This window comes from Lates calcarifer, linkage group LG10 (assembly GCF_001640805.2).
Source record: "Lates calcarifer isolate ASB-BC8 linkage group LG10, TLL_Latcal_v3, whole genome shotgun sequence".
Taxonomy (NCBI): Eukaryota; Metazoa; Chordata; class Actinopteri; family Centropomidae; genus Lates; species Lates calcarifer.
Window position 1 is genome coordinate 21024659 of NC_066842.1, and position 13303 is coordinate 21037961.

Consider the following 13303-nt stretch of genomic DNA (forward strand, 5'->3'; position numbering starts at 1 on the left):
ACGCAGTGAAATTTCCCCTCAGTCATTTAGCCCAGATTCAACACTGCAGGCAGGCAGTGTAGAGGCTGTAACTTACCAGAATGTAAATAGAGCAGTGTTTTTCACATTACTTCACCGCTTATTTTTAGTAAGCTGAACAAGAGCAGGCAAGGGTGTGCCTTTTCAAGCCCCGACTGTAAGTCTTATCAGCTGAATACACAGGAAAAAAAAAATGTAGAGAAATTATAAATCAAATAAAACAATAATGACCCAATACAGGAAGTGATGTGTTGATTTATGGTTTAGCTTTTAACTAACTGGCAGACAATACTGGGGCAGCTTTTTTAAACATAGGGAAAGAATGTTGCCTCGCTGTCTCTGTTTTTCTCTTTCACTCTGATGCACTGCACACGCACTCAAGGTGTCATAAATTTTCATTGTAGCTTCAAAACTGTTAAGTATGTTATATTGTATTCTTTGGTGCTGTAATTATGCAGTCTTAAGTGATCAGCTGCAGACGGCAGGCTTCTGCCAACTGGATTTTCCCTGCCAGTGACACCTCTGAAAGGCAGATTACTCTTATTTTTTTTGTTTATATAGTAAGTTACATAGTAGTTTTTATGAAATGTACTTCCAAAAACAAATGCACATCCCTAGCAAGGTCAGAGTCTGAGCCACAGCAGATCAGTTGAGTACTTTGCCCTCTTCAGCAGCATTCTTCAAGAATAGCTGCCAGCCATTCCTCGATTACTGGGCCGCATCCAGCTCATACCTTCCCTTGACTTCCAGGGATCAAACCAGTAACACCAGTCTGTTTTAGCAGACACAGCACCTGCAGTGGTGAGGAAGCTAAGTGGTGGACAGTGGCTATGTCTCCTTGCCTCTGCGCCTGGCAGTCTTCCTCCCAGCCGCCCCTCTGCTCACACCAGGAAATGTCTTTTTCCAACTCAGTCTCCAATGCACTTAATTCCTCCCGGCTCTCCAGTGACAAAGCCAAAAGAAAAAGAGCTCAGTTGCTGGCAATAGCTAGCACTTCTCTAGCAGCTTTCACTGTCTTCCTCCACCTCTTTTTACACTTTGATTTTCCTTTTGCAGAAATATCATACAATGTGAAGATGACATCAGCACTTGTCAAATGTGGCTTTGAAAATGAGACCACGGAGCAAAATCTGCAAGGTGATGCTCTGCTCTCTGTTCACGCATTGCATAGATGAGCTACTGTTTTTCCAAATGTGCACAGGTCACACAAGTTTTCTCACGCAAAAATTGATGAAAGCAGCCCAGGTTGAATGTTTCTGTGTGTGTCTATGTGCATATGTGTGTGCGCTTATATGTCTGTTGAGAAGTAAGAGGTGCTAAACCCTCCATGTTCAGCATAGTCACTGAACATGATGACTCAGTTGAATTTCCACTGAGGTAAGTTGTCACTCTCTGATGAACAGTGAACTCACAGAAGCACTGAGTCACACACCACACACATGCTCACCATCTAATGTCCCCAACTAGCTTACAGGCCAGCTAGGATTATATGCTGAATATTTTCAGTGGAGCCATCACTAAATGCAAAAGAACACAAAACTCTTTCCCTCTCTGTGATGATCTTGGTACTTAGCCATAGATGCACACATACACACAAACACACACACTTGTGCTTGGCCTTGTCCCTGTCCAAACAGCCCTTCTATAGTGAGAGGCTCCAATGGAGTGGATCAGCTCCAGCTAAGACACCCTTTCACACTTCCTCCCTCCCTTTCTCCAAACCCTCCCTTCTGTGTGACCACAGGGCCTTCCTTCCTTCCTTCCTTCCTCCTGACACAGAGGCCTGGGGGAGTCGCAGGGGAGTCAGGATGGCCGGATGTGCCCTGATCAGACAGACAGAAAGACTGACAAGGAACAGACATGCAGACGGGAGGATGCTGCGGCTACTGTGGACTTTGGGCTCGGTTTTGTTCCCATCCGGAGCTACAATGAGAATGACATCATTCCTGTTTTGATAGGACAACAGGAAGGTGGTGGGAGATGGACAGCAGCAGGGAGTGTGGGTGAGAGTATGAAGGAGTATGAGGAAACAAAAGGAAATCTTAAGTGTTTATCAGTAAAGAATCAGAGCTATGATCCTGCCAGTGGAGGTGTATTTGACCTAAAGCCTGCAAGAGTCTTTGATGTGCCCCCACAGAACTTTTTTTTATTTTCAGAAACATACAGCACTTTATTTTTCCCCTCTCCCTTCTCCTTCTGAATCTAATAAAGCAATAAAATCAGTAAAGTGAATTAAGTCTACAGCCGGATTTGCCTCACAAGAGTTCTTTTATACGTCAGTCTCAAATGCAGCCTGCGCCTCACACAGGAAGAGCCACGGCTATACAAAGCAACCTCATGTCTTAGTGTACAGCTCTGTACCTGCAAGCTATTCAAGACTAACAGAAGCTTTGTAGTTTCAGAGCACTTCTCAGTGCAGTTTATCTCCTCTGCACGACAGCCATTTCCTCCACCATTCTCTGGGGGAAGAGAAGAAGAGAAATGATAGCAAGTGGCTGGAGGAGCAGAAGAAAGAGAGGAAAGAAAGACAGAATGAAAGAAAGTAGGGGGAGAGAGGGAGGATCACAATAATAGTAATCTCTCTTCTCTCCCCTCCATTTTTTTTTTCTCGGAAGAGGATACAGTGAGTGCCAGCTGTGCTCTGCTGCTGCTGTACAGTGCACACTACTTCAGAGAAGTCAACCTCACTGCACTCCATCCACCCCATTGAACTGCCAGCTCTGGCTATCAATTCTGAGCCTTGTGCTGTCACTGCAGGCCTCTGGACACAGCAGCTGGCTGCAGGAAGACAAGCGCTCTTCCACAGAGTCTGTCCTCCCATCAGCTGCACCCAGCTGTCTAGCAGCAGCCCCACTATTCAGAGCCCTGCCTGCTGCCACTGGTGAGGGAGGCCTCTTTCACTGCTGTCACCGGTTCTTTGCTGACTGGAGTCCCCTTCACCATACTTTCTTTTTCACTTCTTCCTTCCTAAATTTTCAACCGTACAGACACATCCGCCCTTGAGCTGCGCAGCAGGCCTCATATGTCTGTCTGGGCTCACTTTCTATCCTTTCTTTCTCTTTCTTCCCAAGTCAAATTGTCCATCTGTCTCTGCTTTTACCAACTTTTTCTCCACTATTTCCATCTTGCTTTCTCACTCCCACCCATTCTCCTCCTGTCTTCCATGCTGGGTCTTTAGATGAACTTTCCTTCTTCTTTTGCCGTTGCAGCCTTTCTTTCTTTTGCCTCCATCCATGTCCCTTCTGTCTCTCTGTTTTGTGGTACCCATTCCTCTTTTCCGTCTTTGTTGGTTGCCATGTCTCAGTTTCTCCACTCCTTTCTCTGCAGCTCTGTCCCTTTTTTTGCCAATCGCTCTTATTTCCGCACAATTTCCATCTCATTCTTTGTCGCTCTGCCGCAATCTAAACTATGTCCCCTTTTTCCAAATGTCACAATGCTGTATCTTTTCTTTCCCTTTTTCTTTAGAGTAACTTCTTTTTCTGACCCTCTTTCTGCTGTATTTTTTTCACAGGTGTCTGTAAGGCGGGGATTTACATTTTCTCAGGACAGGCAGCCCGTGGAGAGAGGCCTGCTGGCAGATCAAAGGCTCCGGCTGTAAAACGATCTGAAAGAGTCCGGCATTAGCATCCATCAGGGTACCTTGAAAGCTCCCTGGTCAGCCGAGAGGGAAGCTGAGGGCCCCCCAAAGTGAAAGCCCAGTCTGGAGAGGGGTGATGAAGGGGCGGAGGGAGGGTAGAATGGGGGTGGATAGAGAGAGAGAGAGAGAGAGAGAGAGAGAGAGAGAGAGAGAGGTGGAGGGATGAATAACTCAGCTAAAGTCATGAAGGAAATATTTCCACGAGGGAGGAAAATTCCCATTACAAGCTGCAAATGTTTTTATTTCTCTTTTGGACTCAGCCACCTACCTCTTCCCTTAACTCTTCCTCTCTCTTCCTTCCTCTAAACTTCTTCTTAATTTCTTCCTCACTGCATTGAGGCTGTAAGGGGAGAACATCTCCATCTGTGCACCATCTCCACTCAGCTCACCAGGCCCAGACTTTTACTACTCCACCCTGTAGTTTACTCATAGGTTCATGTCTTGTCAGGGATGGGAAATAGTGTGAAGGAAGGGAGGGAGGCATAGAGTGCAGGAGGAAGTGAAACATGGGGTGGCTTCATATACAGTATCTCTTTACATCAGAATTGAAATTGGGAGAGAAAGAGAAGAGAAATGGCAGCAGTATGGAGGCTGTGTGTGTGTGTTCCTTCTTTTATGCAATAAGCATGATTCATAGTCTTGAAATGGATAGGTACCTAACATGTGTGATAGGGATCAAGATTAGACCTGCATTCCTGGTGTGTTCCAGTACCTCTGCATTTGTGTCTTTTTCAATAACAAAAGTAAAGGCCACATAAATCTTTAAAAAAATAAGTCTGCATCTTTCAAGCTGTTCTTGTGATAAAATTCCCTCAAGAAACAAAATTTATAGACAGTGAGACCTGACAGCACTGAGCTCCTTTTTTCCTGGAAAGACTCTCAGTAACAGTGTGTTACACACTGATATTTTCAAATGTCTGTAGTTTTCAAATTCCCAAGTAGAAGCACAACCACAGCTGACTATAAACCTTTTAGCACTGACTTTCCCTCAGCTCCCATACTGTGACACAAAGTCAGGTTGGGAATGTTTTGTTCATGAATGATTGACCTATGAATGAGTCCAAGTTTTAGGGAGGTCGTAGTTCTGGCTGTGTTTTCCGCAGTTCTACAGATTGCAGCCATCATTTATTGGTCCTGGTTCAGTGTTAGTTGAGCATGGTTGAGCAGATCTCATGGAGGATGGTGTGTGAGGATTTTGCATGAGTAGTTCATTTAGTAGCAGTGAAATTACAGGTGTTACAGGTGAATACAAGGACATAGACTTGCATAGCATCTATAATTGAAAACATCTTATGAGTTTTTATGAATATTCCAAATGAGTATCGCTAGGAATGTAATGCTTTTTGGAACCTTATGATGTAATTTAAGGGTCAACACCCAGGGCTGCTCTGTATGTTGCAAGGCACAGAGTGACACAACGTCTACATAGGCTGCATAGTGAAAGCAACATGTTAGCAAAGCAGCACCAGCTGCTTCAGTCCTCTTTAAGTGTGTACCCATGCATTTAGACACAGTATTGAGTGCAGGCCACAAGCATTTTGGCAGCACCCAATACACAATCTCTGTAGTTACACAAGTAGACTTAAGGTCTAAAATAACACTTCAGGTTGTAGTTACATGCATAAAGCATGGAGTAAAACACAAGATGTTGTGGACATTGGAGGAAGAGTTGGGCATATAAGAAGTCTTATTTTCATGCAGGAGACTACAGGGGAATTTGTATTTAGTCACAGATCTTCAATTAACATTCAACTTAATGTTTATTTAACTTAAATAAGTGTTTTAGTTGCTTAATGGTAACCCCACCTTAACCAGTTCACTTTCCCATAATCGCAATATTTCCCTAACTTTAACCATATCATACTTTCCATGCACATGTAGACAAGAATTAAAAAGCATTGTTCTTACATGGTGAAAGGGTTGCATGTCCCCATATATGTTTGACATTTTTGAGGCTGTGTTTACTATGAAGTATGCACTTACAAAGTTTTCTTCTGTGCTATTTAAGAATATAGAGGAATTTAATGTGGACTTTACAGAAAATATTAAAAATACATATTAAAAAGTAATATTAAATATATTAAAAGTAATATTTCCATTATCTTTAATTTGATGACACCAAAGGGCTGTTGTGACCTGCAGGTGCGATACTTTCATTTTTGTTGAACATTGAGCAGTGATCAGGGCTGGGGTGAAGCTCTAATTGTCATTAAAGACAACTGACGTTATCCACAAACAGACATTATAGCGGTCTCATCAGTTTTATATGTGCATTTACTGTGTGTTGTCATCAGACCTTATTGTACTTTAACAATTTGAAATCTGTACCATTGTAGTGATTATATGCGATATGGTTCCTGGTAAGAATCTGAAATAAGAATTTTATCCCCATCAGTGAATAATGCAGACACTTTCATCAACACTGTTACACAAACCTCATATGACATATGAGTGTGTATGTACCTATGCAGTCTATGGTATGTGCATATTTACATGCACATATTTACAAGACTCATTTTGTAATACATACTTGCACTCACTGCACTCAGAAATATCCACACACATACTACTCATGGATACAAAGTATTTCCCACACAGGATCACCCAAACACGCACACTCTGTGGTTGTGTGTCCCTCAGTGTGCAGCTTGCTGACATGTGTGGAGCCTCCTGTGTGCGGGGCCAGGGCTGCATGCCACTGTCTCAGCTCAGTAATGGATGTCCCGTTTGTTGCACACACACACACGCAGACAGATAGACAGACAGCGGCGGGGCTCAGCACGGCCGTCCTGTCCACCCGAGGATGAGTTCCTCCTCTGTTTAGGGAAAAGGATGTGATCTCATTCGTTAAAAATCCAACCTATGTCGCTTGCCACTCATGACTTAATCCAGGCTTCTCCTTTGTGCAGAGCGCCCTCCCCTTCCCCTCTTCTCCTCTTTCTTTCTCTTGCTCTCTGTCTCTCTTCTGTCTATCTATCTGTGTGTAATCTAACGTTTGCTTTCTTTACTACTGATGATGAAAGCCTATGTAGGAAAACAATGTGTTATTTATGACATGTCATTTTATAGTGTGCATATTTACTATCAGAAGGTGAATACATCACTCGATGTCACATCAGGTAAGCAAAACACATGCAAATAGGCTTTGCAACGTGTGACAGAGGCAAATTTGCAAAAAACAGAAAATAAAAATAATCTAAAAGATTTTTGTATTTGTGATGGCTTGACCAGTGGTAATGACACTGAAGCCATCACAAATTATATAATATATATTATGTAAATGATATGATGAGGTGTCAGTGCTAAGCTGAGCACTTAGCTCTGCAACCTACCTCAGTGCAGCTGAGATCAGTAGAAAGCTTCAAGTCATCTACATGGTTCTTGAACTGCTGAACACAAGAGACATGTGCAGCCACAAACATTTGCAATTACGTAATCGAAAGACCCATGTTGTGCCTCTCAAAATTTGAAAAATCATGGTCTGCAGTAGTGACCATGATGCACACAGTCCACACTACTGATTGGATTCTTGGTCTGTGCTACCTTCATGCCATTCATTGCCTCTACCGCCTTCTTCAAAAACACACAGCCAGGTAGCCAAAGTATTTTTGAAAATCTATGTATGTACATATTGTTGTGGACAGTGGACACACAGTGATGGCACACAGTTTGGTGCTGGGCATATACTGAGCCCTTTATTCTGTATATGTATTTCTGTCAGGCAATTAGGCACATGTATTTAAGTACATGCTCATGTACTGTATGTTCAAACACAATAAACAGCTGTTATCTCACACCAATTCTAACAATAGATTGTGCATCTGTTACTGTTTTTAAGCCACTTTGCTGTATGTGGGACTGTTGTTTCCAATGCAACATGTTGGTCGAGCTGTCCTGTTCATAAACACACACTTTATAGTCCACATATGTGCATCCAGTGAAACTTATATCAGTGTTTTTATGATGATTCTCATTAGACTAGTTGACATAAGAGTCCCACAGAGTGACTTTGGTAGTGGGAACTGAACATATGGGCTTTTTCTGAAAACCTAACACAATGTGTTGCTGACAGACGCAGTTATACAGTGGAGTGCAGAAGCACAGAACTAGCCAACAACTTGTTGAGGTTTTTGTTTCTTTTTTATTTCATTTCCAGACCAGCTGTGTGCAAGTATGTTTGTGGCCATTTTGTGTGTGTGTGTGTGTGTGTGTGTGCGTGCGTGCGTGCATGTTTGTGTGTATGTTTGTTCAAGTCCTTTATGTGTTTAACATATTCTTAAGCTTTATTAACACTGCGCCTGGTGTCATCCTGGCCAGTGATCCTCATCTCACTCCAGCAGGTCCTGCAGCCCTCACTGCATACACTGTCTTACTTGTCACAGTCTGCCAGGGCAGCTGTCTGCATGCAGCAAGTGATTGTGGCACCTCATAACTCAACCTACATGGAGAGAATGAGAGAGAGATGAACTTGATATACTTCATGCAAACAAAGCCTGTTGGACTGAACTGGCTAAGAGAGAATTTCTTGTTTAAAACCACAGTGTTTCATTTTCAAACATCTTCCTGTTAATTTGCTGTTTATTTTTCTTTCATTTTCTCCACCTGCTTAAAACTCATTGTAGTCAAAGCAGGCTGGGACCTGTCTCCTAGCATGCACTGGACAGGATACATCATCAATTCACTTTGAGGCTTCATAGCCACCAAAGATATACACGCAGCCCAAGAAAGCAGGATGTAAGGACGGAAAAGAGAGAGTGACAAAGAAATACTAAGAAGAGAATCTCATCACCTGTTTTCCTAGAAAGCTATTTATCTGTCTGTCTCCCATTTTGTACCCACATAAATCCAAAGAGTTACACTAATCCTGGTATGGTGTCATTTAAGGCAGTCAAAACACGGTGTCCTCGTATATCTTCAATATTACATCTCATTACAGTTGACCAAGAGTTATATAGAGCTGTAGTGAGTCATGGAAGTCTACAGGATCAAAGTGAGACTCCAACAAGATGAGGTGCGAGATAAGATAGATGCTAGACAGGTGCTATCAGGGACAGTAATTCTTCATGCAAATAATGAAGCCACCCCTGTCCTTACAAGGGGCTGTTGAAACATGAAACACTCATACATAACTATTAGCCTACCTTCTGCATTTGCATTACCTGGGGATATACTGGCATTTCCCACTTTAATGTGAAGAGCCCAAGGGAACAAACTGTCAGGAAGCTTTCTGGGAGCCAGGTATTGTTGAGAAGATTATAAACCACTCCAAAATGACCGGCGAAACTGGACCGACCTGATGTCTGCTGTTTGAAACTGGAGTAGCACAAGGATGTCTAGAAACATCCTCCTGGTTCCAACACCCTCTGGGTGTTATCATATCATTTTTATTAGATTTACTTTAGACTTTTCTGTTGGTGTATGTCTAACACAACTTCTTGGTAACTTCAAATATTACCTGCTATACAGGAATTTAGTCTTGACAAAATCTGCAATGACATGATATGCAAAAGAAAAAAATGAATACAACTCTGGACTTTAACTCTTAAATCAACAGTGTTAGGCAAGTCAGTTATGCATTACTCATGGAAAAAGCACATCACATTACTTTAGTTACTCATCCCAGCTATCTCAAAGATGCCTTTAAACAACTCCAGTTCGTAGACACCCACATTCTGTATTCATTCTATGTTGTAGACATAGGAAAAAATATTTTTGCTTTACAAGCAGCTAGCCTACAGTTACAGTAGGAGTTATTTACTGACCTTAAACAGCTAACCTTAAAATTACCACTGGTGACTGCACACAGCACTTCAGAAGTCCCATCCTCACAGTGAAGCGACAGGGATCACACACCCTTCAACTCTGAACAAAACCCAGAGGATTCCTGAATGCAAGTTTACTAGTGGCCAAAGTTAGCGAACCAACTATCTAAGAATGTGAAACATAAATAAGACAACTTTTTCTCCACATAGGTACATTTCTCCTCTTTTGGTAGAAACTGACCTCCTCTGACCTCTTGAGCCAAGCTGTCATGTCCTAGATCAACCCCATCCAAATACTGTTAGGACAGTGAACAAGCCAAACTCCAAAGTGTTAAAGTAACAGAGAAATAGTGGGATTAATACAGAATTTATTGGAATTGGAATCCCTTACACTACTCTAATCTACTAATACTACTACTAATCACGTTAATGTATCATATTACTAAGTGATGTCTAACTGCCTAACACTACTCCTCTCCTCTAATTACTGTCATAATAACAAAAAATGATATACAGAACCTTCTCAGGTAAACTTTATCCCTTCAGAAAAACTTCACATTCTTTATTTTCTACAAAAGACAATAATGCTGCTTTTGCTTTTTGAACACCTTTATTAATGTATAGATTAGTAAATCAGAATAGTTACACCATCTGTAGTAATCAGACTGGAAGTTTCTGTATTAATGATAAGGTTTGTTATTCCGTACCTGTGTGACAATTTGCTGCAAACTCCCTGGGGACTTGGATTTCTGGTATCAGTTGTGTGAGCACTGTTGACCACACAACGTGCCCTCATCGGCACACACACATTCAGCTGAGGAATGTCTCTCACAATCAATCTTATCAGGTGTTTTGTCTGTTTTGTCTGAGGGGCATCCGAAGAGGGCTTGGCGTTACTTCTGATAGGCTTTTTGGAATACACACCTCTCACCCCTTGCCTCACACATCCCCCTCTCACCCTGTATCATTCCCTGCTTCCTTGTACTACTCTTTCTTCCGTTTTCCCATATCCCTCATTTGTTCCCTTTTTTTTCTTTTTTCTTTTTTTTACTTCGCTCAACATTAAAGCTCCTTCTTTCTCTGTTCTCAAAGTTAATTAGAGGAGTAATACTCAAAGTACCTCCCTAGCCTCTTGATGCAGTGCCTGTCAAGAGTTAAGGTAAAACATTAAAACATTTTTTGATACTTGATCGGCACAAGGCCTTTTTTCTTTCAGAAACACTCAATAGCCAAGTCCTCCTCCATGCAGGAAAGACGTCGTTACCTTGTTCCCAAGCCTACCTCCTGCAGCACCCGTACCCCTGACCCGTAACATCCAACTGATTTATCCCTGATTGTTAGGAGGCCTCTGGAGCTACTTCTCGATTGGCTCCATATGAGAACAGTGCCAAGAGGTCATCTATAACAATCATTTTCAGTGGCTCATTATTCCCAGGCCAAACAACCCAAAGACCCAATTTCCTACGGCAGTGTTCATAAAAGTGACAGATGGCCAAAACCTGGAAAAGCTTTCCTATAATCGTTAGCCTGCTGAAGTGCTACATACAATGCTCTTTAGTATAGTGGAGTTTGGACTCTGTTCCCTCTCTCTCTCCTCCTCTCTCTCTCTCTCTCACTCTCTCTCTGTCTCTCACCCACTCCTTCCACCTTCTCTATCCTGTTCATTTTTTCCAAGGTGAAGAATGTGAAGGAGGAGAACACAGTGTGTTTAATAGCTTTAGGCCATATTCCACCCAGTTCAGCTTTCCTCCTCTTCGTATGGCCCACAATGTGGATCCAGCACACAAATATTTGCCAGGTAGTTTGTGTCTCTCTGAAGGCTCACTCTACCTTAACGTGGGACAGCACTTAAAGTCACATGAACAGACAGAGGCCAAGACAAGGTCTCCTTTCATCCCACAGACCTGCCACTCTCTGGTATTCAGGGTCATCTAGTCACTTGAGCAAGTCTGCACCCCTCCATGGCTGCCTGTGAGGGTCTTGCTGGGGAAGTGCCTGTGTGATAAATGTGTGGCTTGGAACAACAGCTGAGACTAAGTCTTGGCTCAGCCTTCCCGCTGCCTGTTTCAGACACAAGTGTGGTTTCTTCATATCTTGGCTCTTTGTCATGAATGACCTCTTTCATTTTTCCCCACCTCCAATAATAACCAAACTCCTCTACTCAGCATTTAAGAAAAAAAAATCCTTCCATTTTTCTCTGAGGACTTTTTTCTCATATTTGTTTCCACTCCTGTCTTTTTGGCAGAGTGAAATGCTAGGTCATTGCAGTAACTGTATCCACTGCCTGGTGGCTTGCAGGATTGTGTGGGGTGGTGGGTGGGCAGATGGGTGGTTTAAAAGATGTTCAAAACATACATCCTCTTGCCAGTGAGGTTTTTCATTCACCAAAATCTTCTGTCTTACTCCCACTCTCTTTTTTGGCCTGTGCATGTGGGTTTGTTTCCTCTTGTATGTGTGTGTGTGTGTGTGTGTGTGTTTTGTTTTGTTTTTTTTTTTTTTTTGGTTTTGTTTTGTTTTGTTTTGTTTTTTTTGCACTTGCAGGGATTGCTGGGCCACTGGGCTCAAAATGTCACAACTGTTATGATAAATGTTACAAAACTGTCACCTCCTACATAAGCCTGGTCTGCCCATTGGCTTGTGCAATTTCCAGATCTTTTATGTTAAATAAATCATCCACCCAAGTTTAGTCTGCTCACTTGAGCCACTTGCAGATTTTACCTTAAATCAGTCCATTCATCGTGGTGTCACTTCAGCCACTGATTCATCTTATAAAAATAGGGGGCCTAACCCCCATCTCCCTCAACCATCTTTCATCCTGGTTTTGTGGCCCTCCCATATGTGCCTCTAATCTCTCCCTTGTGTCTCTGAAATGTCAGTGTAGAGAAGCGAGCATGTACTTGCTCGCGATGGATTTCCCATGGAATGTGCCATTTTCGGTTCACCCTGCGTACGTTGCCTGTTTTGATAGGTGGTGATTATGGAGTATTTATTTTCCTACTGGGTGTGGGAACCCAACCTGTTGGTACACTACCATTGTGAGGTGGGTTGCTGTTCCATCTGAAGCTGTGACTCACACAGGTTGGCGCACACATACACAAACACACACTGTCAATTAGATTAGATAAGATTAGATCAGGTATGTAATTAACATTCAGGTACGCACCGACAGTCACCTTAAGGTGTTTTGTTGACAGTGGAAGGACAAAAAAAAGAAGTGAACCATCAGAAGATAATCAGAATGAGGAAACCTGTCTCTGTGTAACTGAAGAGCGTCAAATGTGATGCAGGACACAGTTCTTTTCAATTGTGGTGCGTTTGCCAGAAGAAGAACTCTGACGGAATTTGGGTTTCAGTCACATAGTGTTTTGTGTTTTTTTGCAGTTTGTCTGGAGTTTCAGGATGCTGTCTGATTTTTATATGCAAGCTGTATTTGCATGCACGACATGCACACATGCAGGAGTGTGCATGTATGTTCATGTATGTGTGTACGTGACAGAGTCAGGGTGTGCATGCCTTTTCCTGTTTGTTTGTGTTCGAGAGAGGAGAGCCCCAGCAAGTCACAGAGGTTAAGCCCCAGCTATCTGACTCATTGGTGAATGGTGGAGGTCTGGGATTGGGGCTTAGTGGAGGAGGGGTCGAAAAGACGAAGAGAGTGAATGATGGAGGGAGGGAGAGAGGGAGGCCCCTGCAAGACAATTCCCCTGACGTTGGGTCATTCACAGACACAGGAAATGCTTGACCTCACACCCTGAGAAATGTCCACAGCGGCCCACTTGTGTTAAAGGTGTAATTGGGCATAATTAGGAGCTGGCAGAGAAAGAAATGGAGACGGACTTGCATGCCCCACATGCCTTCCTTCCCCATGCCTGCCTCTGTCTGGCAGCCT

At 42.8% G+C, this 13303-nt stretch overlaps 1 long non-coding RNA gene across 2 annotated transcripts in view; it reads left to right on the plus strand.

Annotated features, from left to right (window-relative positions):
- LOC108901857 (uncharacterized) overlaps window positions 1–11921 on the plus strand; it is a 105184-nt gene extending 93263 nt beyond the window's left edge. Inside the window, exons 4-5 of one of the 2 annotated variants that reach the window (XR_007813998.1) lie at window positions 1763–2899; window positions 3530–11921. This is a non-coding gene — a long non-coding RNA (uncharacterized LOC108901857). Of the gene's footprint in view, window positions 1–1762 lie in introns of both variants that reach the window. The other variant, XR_001963967.2, reaches the window with a different exon arrangement.
- The last annotated feature ends 1382 nt before the right edge of the window (window positions 11922–13303 follow it).